This window comes from Coffea arabica, chromosome 8e (genome assembly GCF_036785885.1).
Source record: "Coffea arabica cultivar ET-39 chromosome 8e, Coffea Arabica ET-39 HiFi, whole genome shotgun sequence".
Classification (NCBI taxonomy): domain Eukaryota; kingdom Viridiplantae; phylum Streptophyta; class Magnoliopsida; order Gentianales; family Rubiaceae; genus Coffea; species Coffea arabica.
In genome coordinates, this window is record NC_092324.1 from 31,377,390 (window position 1) to 31,391,851 (window position 14,462).

Below are 14,462 nucleotides of genomic sequence, written 5' to 3' on the forward strand. Positions count from 1 at the left end.
ATTTGACTATTTTTGAATTTATTCATGCTTATTGAGATTGTTTAAGTATGTTTATGAGTTTAAATGTAGCAATTTGTTGGTCATTATTGCTTTATAAATTCATAATTGCTATATTTGAAGGAAATCGGAAAATGAAGTTAGGATGTTTTTGAGCCATTGGTGATGTTTAATTATGGTTAAGAATGGTTAGTTGATGATGTTTGAGCATGTGCATTGTGTATAGTGAGTAATTTGGTTGATTTGGTGAGTTAATTGGTTTAATTTTTGCTTAAACATGATTATAGCTAAAAGCATATTTTTATTGTTAAGTTTAAATAGTTATAATCATAATTGTTGTTAATTTCACTGATTGGGTTATAATTATTCAATATCTTGTTTCAATTGGTGATTTTGAGCAATTTTTGGCATAAATTATGGCTCTTCTTGATTCGGTCTTTTACATTAGTTATTAGACGAATTATCATTTGCAAGGACACATTAGAGATTATTTGGATCATTTTAGGATATTCATTGCCAAATTGTGCATTGTGTCTAAATACATGTGGTTAATTGCAACATTTTCTTTTAAGTACTATGCCAAGGGGAAGAAGAGCGGTACTTTCATCCTCTAGTAGTGAGGAGAGGGAGGTTAATGAGGAGATGGAGGTGACTGAGGAGGAGAATTCACCTTCTCCTCCACCAGTTAACCGACAGCCTGGTAAGGGCACCTCCCATGGAGCGGGTAGATCGGCATTTGACAGTGTTAGGTTCAATACTCGCAGGAATCAAGAGTGGCATGAGGCGCGTGCTAATTTGGAGTTTTTGTTTGAGATGCACGTCAGTCCACCAGTTGAGATGATGTACAACATCTCAGATGCTTTTGCTCAGCTAGGATGGGCTCCGATTCTCACCCTTCCAAACTATTACTACCCCAACTTGGTGCGCGAGTTTTACGCCAACATTGAGAGTAAGGCGCGCCATAGTGGAGAAATGGTTGAGTCCTGGGTGCGTGGAAGACGAATCACCTTGTCACGTCAGGATTTGGCCGCTATTTTGGGGTGTATGGATGACGGCCGTCCAATAGATTTGAAGAAGGAGTTTGTTCCCCCGAATAGGAGGTGGGATCCCTCGCTGGCCATGGCTAGGTTTGGTCTTGAGTACCAACCTTTTCGCTCTACAAGGAAGGAGACCATTTTGGCGAATGTCTTCGAATCTCGTCATCGGCTTATCATTTACATGATGGCTCACAATGTCATCCCAAAGAAGACGGAGCACACGGAAGTTCGCAAGAGCAATATTTACTTCCTTAATTACATGTTCCACAACCGAACTTCCCCGTATGCTCGAATTTCATTGCCGAACATCATCATCAGCCACATTAGATCTACGGCGAGGCGTAAGACAACTTCTTTCAAATTATCATTTCCTCGTCTATTGACTTTAATCTTCCCCCGTTTTGAGGTTCGCTTGGAAGGCATGCGGCGGGAGTATGTTCCACCACGGGCTGAGATGACTATCACTACTCTCCGCCGGCTTGGTATTGGTACGGGGGACATTCCACGCCCTGTTCAGTTTGTGTTTTCTCCGCCGGCTTAGTATCTAATAATTGTTTTAATTGCTCCTCGTGGGATCGACCCGATACATATCCAATATTACGATTTTGGCCTGTATACTTGCAGTAAAACGGGTATAATTCGGAATTAAACTTGCACTTAAAGTAAAAACCCGTCATTTCCCATCTTTGTTAACTTATGATATCAACTACCTGTAAGCATTTAGGGCAACCCAAAATATTTCTATTAGTAAAAAGTTATGATGATATCATACATTTTCTCAAATGGTAAGGATCAAAGGACAGATTGATTAAACTTTAATGAAGCGTTTACTATGAAAAGTTTATAGGACTAAAGCTAGAATTGGTAGACACTTTTTGGTCAAAAATATCTCTCAATGCATCAAAAGCAAAGCAATTTATCAAGAATTAGTAGTAGTTGAGATGGTGTAAGTGATGGTAATAGAGGTGGATATGGGTCGGGTACCAATCCCATGTATCATTTCGCTGACTCGACTTGCACCTTGCAAGTTAGTGATTTTCTAACCCTTACCCATCCCGCATATCAGTGGGTATCCGGTTATCGAATAGCTACTAAGATAGGTCAGATCAATGGATACTCGTCTCGCTCCACTTATTATTTATTTTTTTAAAAAAAGTGTAATTTAATTATGTATCTTACATATTCATCTAAAACATAACAAAGATTTTTTCTCAAAAATAGTCTTTTGCCAAGAAACAAATATGCAAAGAGAATACAAGAAGAAGGCAAAAAATTAAAAGAATTCAAAATCAATTAAAATTTGAAATAACTAGTACCTTTTTTAAAAAATATATATACACTCCATTTCAATTAAAATATTGCCTACAAAACATATGATTTTGACCTCTACAAATGAATCTTGTAAACAAACTATAGTCACTCATATTTGTATGATATGCATACACAAAAAAAAAGGTTTTTGTAGAGACAGATCCATTATATATAAAGTCAGAATGAGATCCCACAAATAGAGCTTAAGGTTTTAATGAGAGAAAATAGAAGACAACTGAGAAGAAATGAGAGAAAGCGAAGAAAAAAAAAAGGTGAGAGGAGATAGAGAGAAAGAAAAGGAAAAAAAAAAAGAGAGGAAAAAAATCAATGGCTCTTTCCCTCTGGCAAACATTCTTTGCAATTTCCATTTTTGTCTCTGTGGTGGTTCAGCTATCTACTAATCATGGATAAAGCATTATCGAATCTGATTGGTATGAAAGTTATCTTATTGAGATCATTGGAATCTCAAGCTCATTAAATATCCCTTATGTAGTGATAACTTATCATGCCAATCAAAATTATAGCACTCTGTTGGGAAGAAATTGGACTATCTTGCCTATCCATCTTGGGAGGTTCCCTTGTGGAATTGCCATCTTTCCAAAACATTTTAGGAAAGAATCCATTGAAGCAATAGTTATGTTTTATGGGTTTGCCGTTTCTCTCTTTCCATTTGAGAGGACATTCTCTAAGGTTTTGGATCTTGCCATTTTCAATTATATCTATAACATCTATTTGAATTCTCTGGTCTTGATTTTCTATCTTTATTTGGATTTTGGGATTATTTAGAGCTTTTTCCTCCTATCTATGACTCTCTTTATAGTTGAATATTCGTTCCTGACTCACCAGGTAAAACTAGTGCTAGTTTGTCTCTCATCTAACCTACCACTCCGCCTGCTAATACTATCCAGCCAACCCCTACTTCCACATCCCCTCCTTCATTGTCCATGGCCATTACTGCTACTAACCTACAAACTCTCACAATTATTACCCTTTATTGTATTTATGTACTTTTCGTATTTAATTTTACCTGCCATCTTCTATATTTATCTACTTTCCCTAAACAATCTTACATTTTTAACCTGTGTTGTCTAAAAATATTTTAATAGGTTCAAAAATATAACACCCAAAAAATATCTAAACAAGTGTCCATTGGATACAAGAAAGTTCAAATTGGTTGTACACTTAATGCCACTATATAAAGACAATATCATTTTTAAAAATAATATTCTAAAGAGTCCATAAGTAGAGAGATTGCCAACGGCCTATTTTTTTGTTCCAACAAGATTTTGAAGTGAACACATTTAAATCATTTCAAATAAAGGTAGCAAAACTATTAATTAAATTTGTAAAATGTTGTAGGATATGCATACAAAAAAAAAATTTATATAGACAGATCTATTGTATAGAGGTCAAAATGAGATCCCGCAAGCAAATCTTAAAATTTTACAGAAAGAAAATAGAGGACCACCAAGAAGGAATGAGAGAAAAGAGAAATAGCGAGTAAAGATAGAGAGAAAGATAAGGAAAAAGAAGAGATAAAAAAAAATCAATGGCTCTTTCCCTCAAATTCTAGCAAGCTATTTTTGCAATCTCCATTTTTGTCTCTGTGATGCTACTGTTATCTACAAATTATGGACAAAATCTAGTCGAATCCGACAAGTATAAACGTTATCTTGTTGGGATAATTGGAGTCGCAGTCTCCTTAGCTATTCTTTACATCGTGATAGTTTATCATACCTACGTAAAATAGAACGCTCTGTTAGGCAGAGAATAAGCTATCTTGCCGTATCTCTCTTGGGAGGTTTCTCCATAGAATTGGAAATCATTCCTAAACATTTTTGGAATAGCCAAGTTCTATGGGTTTGTTGTTTCTCTCTTTCCGTTTAAGAGGACGTTTTCTGATGCTTTAGAATTTATCATTTTGAATGGTGTCTATAACATCTTTCCGAGTTCTCCAATCATGAGTTCTTATATTTGTTTGGATTTTGGAGCCGCTTGGAGTTTTTTCTTCTTATCTATGACCCTCTTGATAGTTAGAAATTGAATCATGACTCATCAAGTAAAACATAGCACTGGTCTATCTATCATTCAGCCTAACATATCCATCTACTAGTACTATCCAATCACTCTGTACTTTCACATTACCTCCTCCATTGCTCTTGATTATTACCACCATTGATCCACAATCTCTCACTGTTCTTACCCCTCTCGACATGACAGTGGAAATGATTTTCAACAGATTAATTTCATGAATTAATCCAAACAAACAAGCAGGGGATGAATCACATTCAACCCTCAAAGAAAATTGGTTTAAAATCAGAATCCAAAACGAGTTTGAAAAGAATCTTCACTTGAGCGCACATAAGATTAAGAATTAATCCAAATACAACCGTGTGAAGTTTGATAAAATATGCCAAGAGCCTAATAAAAAAAGTCTACGTACATCCCTATTTACAGACTAAAAAATTCTAAACCTAATAGAAAACGAAGTTGCCTAAAAAATAGGAAAGAAACACACAACTCGTTCTACATCAGTCCCCTTCACATCAAAAAAGTCAACCTCAAGTTATCAAAAAAACTTTTACTCACATAGTAGTAACCCCACAATTATTCCTCAAAGTTGAAATAGTTTCTAAACTATCAACACGAACTGAAATGTAAAGAAGACCCGTAAGTTTATTGTCAACAACTCATACAAAACTTTAAAAGTAATGACTACGCCAATTTCATGGTTAAGATAAACTTAGTCTGCAGTTATCAAATAATAAAAATCTTCCATCCATCAGGATTCACCTTGACAACCACTGCTTTTAGTGTCACTAAGTTGGATAAAAAAAATATCCAATCCCTACTATTACTAACTCTTTTATAGGCAAATCGAAAGGCTTGTCAGGATGCACTATGTTCTTCCCAAATGAAAATATCGTGTCGGCTATTTTATCTAGAAGAATAAATTCATCCTCTTTAATTTCACCTAGCATGCTACTTGCATTAACATCATAAACTGTAGGTAAAATATTTAACAAATTGGTGCATCAGATATAGAGGTGGCAATTTGTCCCAAGTCCCAATGGGTTACCCATGCCCATGGGGATTTTGGGCGGGATGGGTATTGGATTTTGATATTGGGTTTAAAATGGGACAAATCCCAATTGTACCCATTAATTGATGGGAATACATGGGAAATACTTGGGCACCCATTGGGCTCAAATAACAAGGGCTCTGTTTGGTTTAGTTATTTTTGGGGAGTATTTTTGAAATATTTTATTATAGCAGTGTATATGAAAAATTTTTACTATAAAATTTTTTTGAAATATTTGATATACTAATATGAATGGGATGTTTTTTGAGTTATTGTATATTACTGTAACATTGTATTTGAAAAACTTATTTTTTGAAAAAATAGCCAATCCAAACGGAGTCTTAGATTCAAAAATTATCTTTAATAATTTTTATAGTCATACTAGAGAATATAATCTAGTAGTTTTCCTAGTCATTATCCACAAGAATTTTCAACATTTCAGTCAATTTAGACCTGTCATCTTTGGACAATGATGAGAATAAATATTCAACACCTTAAGTACCTTGGCCATCTTGATATATATTGGAATATGACTGTATATCTATTTTTTCTTTTATTTGTTAATCCAATTTTTGATGGGAATCTTGAGTATAAAGCACTTGCATGTTTATTTAATAAAACTAAAAAAAAATTAATAAATCAAAAATATTAAAATTATATAAAAAATAAAAATGAATTAAAGGAAAAAAAATATGTAGAAAATAGATTTGGGTATTGGGCGGGATCAATCTAAACCCATCCCAAAGTGATCCCGCCCAAGTTAGTCCCAAACCACATATGGGTAAGGTTGGGCCCAAACCCATATGACTCGGTTCCATCACAAACCCAAGCAAATCCCGCCCATCCCGCCCATTTTGCCACCTCTAATCAGATATCATCGATCTTGTAGGATACACATACACAAAAAAAATATTTTTATGGAGACAGATTCATTATATATAGATTAGGATGAGATCCCACGAGCAGAACTTAGTGTTCTAAAGAAAAAAAAAAAGAAAACAATTGGGAAGTAGTGAGAGAAAGAAAAGCGAGAAAAGGAAAAAAAAATGCGAGAAGATAGAGAGAAAGAAAAGAAAAAAGAAGAGAGGAAAAAAAATCAATGGCTCTTTCCTCTAATTCTGACAAGCAATCTTTGTAATCTCCATTTTTGCCCTTGTGATGCTTCTCTAATAAATTAATCATGGATAAACCCCAGTTAAATTCGATTGGTATGAAAGTTATCTTATTGGGGTCATTAGAATCGCAGCCTCCTTAGCTATTCCTTACGTAGTAATGATTTATCATATCAATCTAAAACAAAGCACTCGCTTCAGAAAAAAAATGAGCTATCTTACCCTATTTCTCTTGGGAGGTTCCCCCATGGGATTTGCCATCTTTCCTATACATTTTTGGAATGAATCTGTGGAATCAATATTCATGATTTATGAGTTTGTTGTTTCTCTCTTACTCTTTGAGAGGACATTTTCTGATATTTTAGACGTTCCCATTTTTTATGGTGTCTACAACATCTTTTTGAGTTCTCCATTCATGATGTTCTACCTTTACTTGGGTTTTGGAGTTTTTTTCCTCTTATTTATGACCTTTTTCATGATTAGTAATTGATTCCCGACTCATCAGGTAAAACTTAGCACTTGCTTATCTTTCAATCAACTTACCACCCCACCTACTAGTATTACTCAGCCACAACTTACTTCCATTTCTCCTCTATTGCCCTTGATCATTACCACCGCTAACCTATAAGTTTTCACTATTGTTATCCCTTTAAACAAAACGACGTAAGCGATTTTCAACAAATTAATTTCACAAATCAACCCGAACAAACAAGCAAGGGGTGAATCACGTTCAACCCTAAAAAAAATTCAATTCAAATTAGAAGTCAAAATAAGAATCTTCACTTGAGTGTATTCAATATCAAAAATTAATTCAAATACAACCTTGTTATATTTGATAAAATATGCTAGAAGCCTGATAAAATAACCTGAGGTATGTCCTTATTTATAAACTCGAAGTTCTAAACCAAATAAAAAACAAAATTGTCTAAAAACTAGGAAAAAATATGCAACTCGTTCCACATTAGTTCCCTTCACATCAAAAGAACTCGACCTTGAGTTATCTTAAAAATTTGCAAGTACCCACAAACCAGTAACCCTACAATTCTTCTTCAAAGTTGAAAGAGTCTTTGAACTATCAATATGAAATAAAATGTAAAGAAGACCCATAACTTTATTGTCACGAATCCAAACAAAAATTCAAAAGCAATGACCATACCATACTTATTGTCCAGATAAATTTAGACTGCAGTTCTCAAATAATAAAAATCTCCACTTTATCAGGTTTTACTTTGACAACCGCTACTTTTAGCATCACCACGATTGGATAAAGAAAATATTCACTTCTTGTTGTTACCAACTACTCTATAGATGAATTGGAAGATTTGCTAGAATGCATCTTGTTCTCCTCAAATGAAAATTTCGTGTCTGCAACTTTATTTGGAGGAATAATTTCATCCTCTCTAGCATTACCTAACATTTCACATGCAATAATATCATAAATTGTAATCAAAATATTTAATAAATTATAGCAGATTAAGTGAATAATCCACAATGTATAAACACTTCAAATACTTATTAACTCACTTAAAATTCACCTCTCTTGTATTTAACATCAGAATGATTTTAATCCATAATGTGCATTAACATCATCTGATTTAACATCTTTGTGACGTTAATTCACAATGTGCATTAACATTCTTATTAATATATTTAAAATTCATCTAACCTATCATGCATAAACACATGCTAACAATTATTACCCTTTGTTACATTTGTATACTTTTTCTATTTAATTTTACTCTTGTATTTATTTACTTTTCTTAAATAATCTTATGTTGCCAAACATATGACACCTAAAATATCTTATTGAGTGCCCATTGGGTACAAAAATATGACACCCAAAAAATATCTTCACGAGTTTCCATTGGATATGAGTAAAGTTCAAATTGATCACATATTTAATGCCACTATACAAAGATAATATCACTTATAAAGATAAGATTCTAAAGAGTCTATAAGCAGAGAGATTGCAAATTACTTTTTTTTTGTTTCAACAAGATTTTGGAATGGCCATACTTAAGCCATTCCAAATAATAACAGCCAAACTATTGACTAGATTTGTGTAAGAGATCATACATTAGTAGTAATCAATGTCAACAATTAGACCTATTTTATATAGGTCAAAGTTGTTTGGGATTAAGTAAGTGGACAGGGAAGGAAGGCTTAATGTTAATCATTTAATTGGTGTATCAAATGTTCACGATTTTGTAGAATATGCATACACACAAAAAAAAAAAAAGATTTTTGTAGGGACAGATCCATTATATATGGATGAGGATGAGATCCTGTGAGCAAACCTTAAAATTTTAAATCCATTATATATAGGTCATGATGAGATCCCGTGAGCAAACCTTAGAATTTTAAAGAGAGAAAATATAAGATAACCAGGAAGAAATGAGAGAAAAAGAAGGTAAAAAATGAAAAAAATGATAGAAGATAGAGAGAAAGAAAAAGAAAAAGAAAAATAAGAGAGTAAAAAAAATCATTGGCTTTTTCTCTCCAATTCTTACAAGTAATCTTTGCAATCTCTACTTTTGCCTCTATAGTATTTTTGTTATTTATTAATCATGGACAAAATTTAGTCGAATACAGTTGACATGAAAGTTATCTTATTGAAGTTATTGGCATCTCAGTCTCCTTGACTATCTCTTACATAGTGATGACTTATCATGGCAATTTAAAATAAGACATTCTGTTGGGAAGAAAATGGGCTATCTTGCCCTCTCTCTCTTGGATGCTTCTCCCATGAGATTTATCATCTTTTCTAAGTATCTGTGGAAAGAATCCGTGGAAGCAATAGTCATATTTTATGGATTTTTCATTTCTCTCATTCCATTTGGGAGGACGTTCTCTGATATTTTCGACTTTGTCATTTTTAATGGTGTCTATAATATCTTCTTGAGTTCTTCAGTCGTGATTTTCTATCTTTGTTTGAATTTTGGGACTGTTTGGAGTTTTTTCTCGTATCTACTACTCTCTACATAGTTCGAAATTATTTCCTAATTCATTAGGTAAAACCTAGTATTGATCTACCTCTCATTCAGCCTACGTTTCTATTTATATAATAAAAGTTCTAAATTAAATAGGAAACGGGTTTATATAAAAAAATAGGAAAGAAACATGTAACTCGTTCCACATCAGTCCCCATCTAGTTTGAAAGAATTTGACCTCGAGTTTTCTTGAAAAACTTCAAGAAACAACCAACCAGCGACCTCACAATTTCTTCTCAAAAATGGAAAGGACCTTAGAACTATAACACAAAACTCCCAACACATCAGTCCCCTCCATATTTAAAAAAATTTGACCTCGAGTAATTCTAAAAAACCTTCAAGCAGTCCCCTCCATATAAAAAAAATCGACCTCGAATAATTCTAAAAATCTTCAAACACACACAAACCATAATCCCAACAACTCTTTTCTCAAAGTTGAAAGAGTTTTTAATCTATCAACATGAACTAGAAGGCAAAGAAAACCCATAACTTTACTGTCATGAATTCAGACAAAATTTCAAAAGTGATGATCATGCCATCTTTTTTGTCAAGATAAATTTAGATTGCAGTTCTCAAATAATAAAAGTCTCCACTTTATTAGGCTTCACTATGACAATTGCTGCTTTTAGCATCACCAACTTTGGATAAAGAAAATATTCATTTCCTACTATTACTAGCACGTTTATAGACAAATCGAAAGATTTGCTCTCTTACTTCTCCCCATTTTCATTATTTATTCATCCATGAAAAAAAGCCGCCGATTTCCCAAAAAGCCGTCTGCAAAACTCTTGATCAATGAATCCCATGGCGGCTGCTTCTGCTGCTGTTGATCAAAGTTAGTAGTAATAGTGACTAATTATTTCTCGCCGGTCAATCAAAGTCACCGCCGCCGTCACTGTTTAGTCAAGATTGATTGGTTGATTGATCTCGTAGCATTAACATCTTTCACTCACTATGACTGACTCCCGAACTTCCACATCTTCTTCCTCCGACTCCTCCGGCACCCTCCCCGTCCCTCCGCCGACTTCCATTTACCATGCTTGTTTTACGAAGAGCTGTCAAGACGGTATGGAGTCTACCTGAAGTTATGGGGGTTTCATGTGGGTTTATGCTAGTTATGCTTCTTTGGTTGGCACTGTGGTCCTTTGGAGTAGCTGGTGTTGTAGCTTTAAGCTTAGGTGACAGTGGGCGCTGGTGGCTTCTTTTGGTTTTCTCTATCAGTTTGTTCTGGACTGGAGCGGTTCTTTGTAACATCGTTCATGTTATAGTATCAGGAATGGTTTTTCTTGTTCTTATTCATGGTGGTCGAGATGTAGAATCAATGCCTTCCACGCCACTTGTGAATTCGTTGCAGTTTGCTATGACAAAATCTTTTGGCAGCATTTGCTATGGATCACTGTTTACAGCTGCTATTCGGACATTGCGCTGGGAGATTAGGGGAATCAGGTCAAAGATTGGAAATAACGAGTGTTTACTCTGCCTTGTGGATTTCCTGTTTCATTTGGTGGAGACTTTAGTTCGATTTTTCAACACGTATGCTTATGTCCAGATTGCAGTTTATGGTAAAAACTTCAATCACTCAGCTAGAGATGCCTGGGAGTTATTTCAATCAACAGGTGTCGAAGCACTTGTTGCCTACGATTGTTCTGGTGCTGTTCTACTAATGGGCACTGTCTTGGGTGGGCTCGTGGTTGGAACTTGTTCCGGAGTTTGGACAAGGATTCACCATCCAGACAGGGTGATAATGGTGGGATCTACAGCCATGTTAATAGGAATGATCTTGAAGATCCGTTGTTGATACACAGGTGGGATGCAGATTTTTTCCACCAGATGTCAGAGACGCTTCACCAACGCCTTCAACACAGGAGTGCAAGGGCAAGGGAAGTGCTGCGTAGATTCGACGGTCAAACACAGCAAACACTAGCTGCTTGAGGCTTCCATTTTGTACTAGCTGCATAGGCTAACTGTTTATAGCTAGTGACCCATACAGTTATAAATGCACCCTTACCAATTTCCGTCTTACCAATTTTATTTTGATCATCATTGTCTGCATGCTAGGCTTCTTCAGCTTAATCTTCCAAGAATTTTGAGATTTGGAGCAGGTATCTTTTTGAAACAGACACGCAGAGACTCTAAAAAAAAAAAAAAAAGAAAGAAAGATTTGCCAGAATGCACCTTGTTCTCCTCAAGTGAAATATTGTGTCGACAACTTTCTCTGAAGGAATAATTTTAGTCTCTTTAACATCACCTAGCATGTCACCTGCAGTAACACCATAAACTACAGAAAAAATATTTAACAAATTATTATGGATTAAGTGACTAATCCACAATAAATAAACACTTAAAATCCTCATTAATACATTTAAAATTCACATCCATTGTATTTAATATCATAATGATGTTAAATCCACAATGTGCATTAACATCAACTATATAAGCATCTTAACAATGTTAATCTACAATGTGCATTAACATTTTCAATAATACAATTAAAATTTACCTAATCTACCATGCATAAACATATAAAAATAATTATTATATTTCCTTGCGTTTACATACTTTTCGTATTTAATTTTACATACTATATCTTGTATTTATTTTTTCCTAACTAATCTTACGTTTTCAAACATATGATACTGAAAAAATATTTTAATGGGTTTTTTTCCTCCTATATATGGTTTTCTTCATAATTAGAAATTGATTCCTAATATATCCGGTAAAATCAAGCACTAGCCTATCTTTCATTCAACCTACCACTAAATTAGTTGGTACAATTCAACCACTCTCTAATTTCGCATTCCCTCCTCCATTACTCTTGATCATTACCATCACTAACTCACAATCTCTCACTGTTGTTACCCCTCTTGACACGATGATGAAAATGATTTTTAATGGATTAATTTCATGAATTAACCCGGACAAACAAGGGGTGAATCACGTTCATCCTTCAAAGAAACTTGGATTTATATTGGAATCCAAAACAAGTTTGAAAAGAATCTTCAGTTCAGTGCACTCAAGTTCAGGAATTAACCCAAACATAATCGCATTAAACTTAATAAAATATGCCAAAATTTTGATTAAAAAAAATCCTAGGTGCACCCTATTTATAAAGTAGAAGTTCTAAACCACATATCAATCTCAATTTCCTAAAAAATAGGAAAGAAACGCGCAATTCATTCCACAACAGTCCTCTTCACAACAACAAAAATTTGATTTCAAGTTATATTAAAAACCTTCAAGCACTCACAAACCAATAATGCTGCAATTTCTTCTCAAAATTGAAAGAATTTTGAATTATCAACATTAACTAAAATGTAAAGAAAATCCATCATAACTTTATTGCTACAGACAAAATTTTGACAGACAAAATTGTCAAAATAAATTTAGACTACAATTCTTGAAAAATAAGTCTTAATTTTATTAGACTTCACCATGCAACCGCTGTTTTTTGCATCACTAAATCTGGATAAAAAAAATTCATTTACCTCTATTACCGTCACAGGTGAATTAAAGGATTGGACAGAATGCATCTCATTTTCCTCAAGTGAAAATATCGTGTCTGCAACTTTATCCAGAAGAATAATTTCATCATTTTTAACATCACCTAACATGTCACTGGCTTTAGTATCATAAACTGCAAGTAAAATATTTATCAAATTAATGGGGATTAAGTGAGTAATTCGAAATGCATAAACATTTAAAATTCTCGTTAAATTTAAAATTCACATGTCTTATATTTATCATCATAATGATGTTAATCCACAATGTACATTAATATTCTCATCAACATAATTAAAATTTGCCTAATCTATCATGCATAAACACATACTAACAATTATTATCCTTTCTTGCATCTATATATATTTCATATTTAATTTTATCTACCATCTCTTGTATTTATTTATTATCCCTCACTAATATTACATTTTCAACCAATGACACCTAAAAAATATTTTAATGAATATAAAAATATGACACCCTAAAAATATTTTAACGAGTATCCATTTGGCATAAGAAATGTCCAAATTAGTTGTATTTTTTTTTTTTTTTAAAAGAAGACAAGCGCCCCAAATTTTATTGAAAGCAAAAGATCGAAATGGGAAAACACCCTTCCCTATTACAGACTCCAATAATTATACTACTCTAACCTCCTTCATTTATCCAACGCACACCCGGCACCCCACGTGAGTCAAGGAGAATAGCAGCCCTAACCATCGCCGACAGCTGGTGGTCATGCTCATAAACCTTAGCGCCAGTTGCCCCAACCGCTGCTAACCTGTCTGCAGGTACGTTGGCCTCACGGAAAATATGCGAAATGGAAGCCGAGAAGTCCTTCAGGAGACCTCTAACTTTCCTCAAGCTGTTACACAGAGGCCACTTAGCAATCGCCCCAGACACAACCAACTGTACCAAAGCCTTGGAGTCCACCTCTACCAACGAAGGACGCATCCCCTTTTTTAAACACAACTGCAGCCCAAACAGTAATGCCATACACTCCGCCCCTAACACATCCTGTTCCCCGAACTCCTTGTAGAAAGCAAAAATCAATTTCCCCTGACCATCACGCAGCAGACCTCCACCCGTGGCCCGACCTTGAACCACACTGGCGTCCGAGTTAAATTTCAGCACACCAAGTGGCGGTCTGACCCAGGCAATCGCACACGGGGCCCTTCTCCTAGAAGGAGACTTGATCCATTGTACCAACTCACAATCCACATCCCCCACGAAATGCGACCGACGAAGCTTATTTGCCCTCCCAAGCTGCTCCCAAAAATAATCCACATCACGGATTATCTTGTCAACCTCCCACCGCACTCCCTGACAGCGCTCCTGGTTCCTAGCTACCCAAAGAAACCAGCACACCACTATTGGCATAAAAACCCGAATATGATTTTTCGCCGCTGAAGCTGAAGTGAAGTACCAAGAGATAAAA

General features: G+C 34.7%; 1 pseudogene; it reads left to right on the forward strand.

Moving 5' to 3' along the window:
* The first annotated feature begins 10,333 nt into the window (after positions 1–10,333).
* On the forward strand, positions 10,334–11,581 carry LOC113722545 (uncharacterized; annotated as a pseudogene).
* Positions 11,582–14,462: the final 2,881 nt, after the last annotated feature.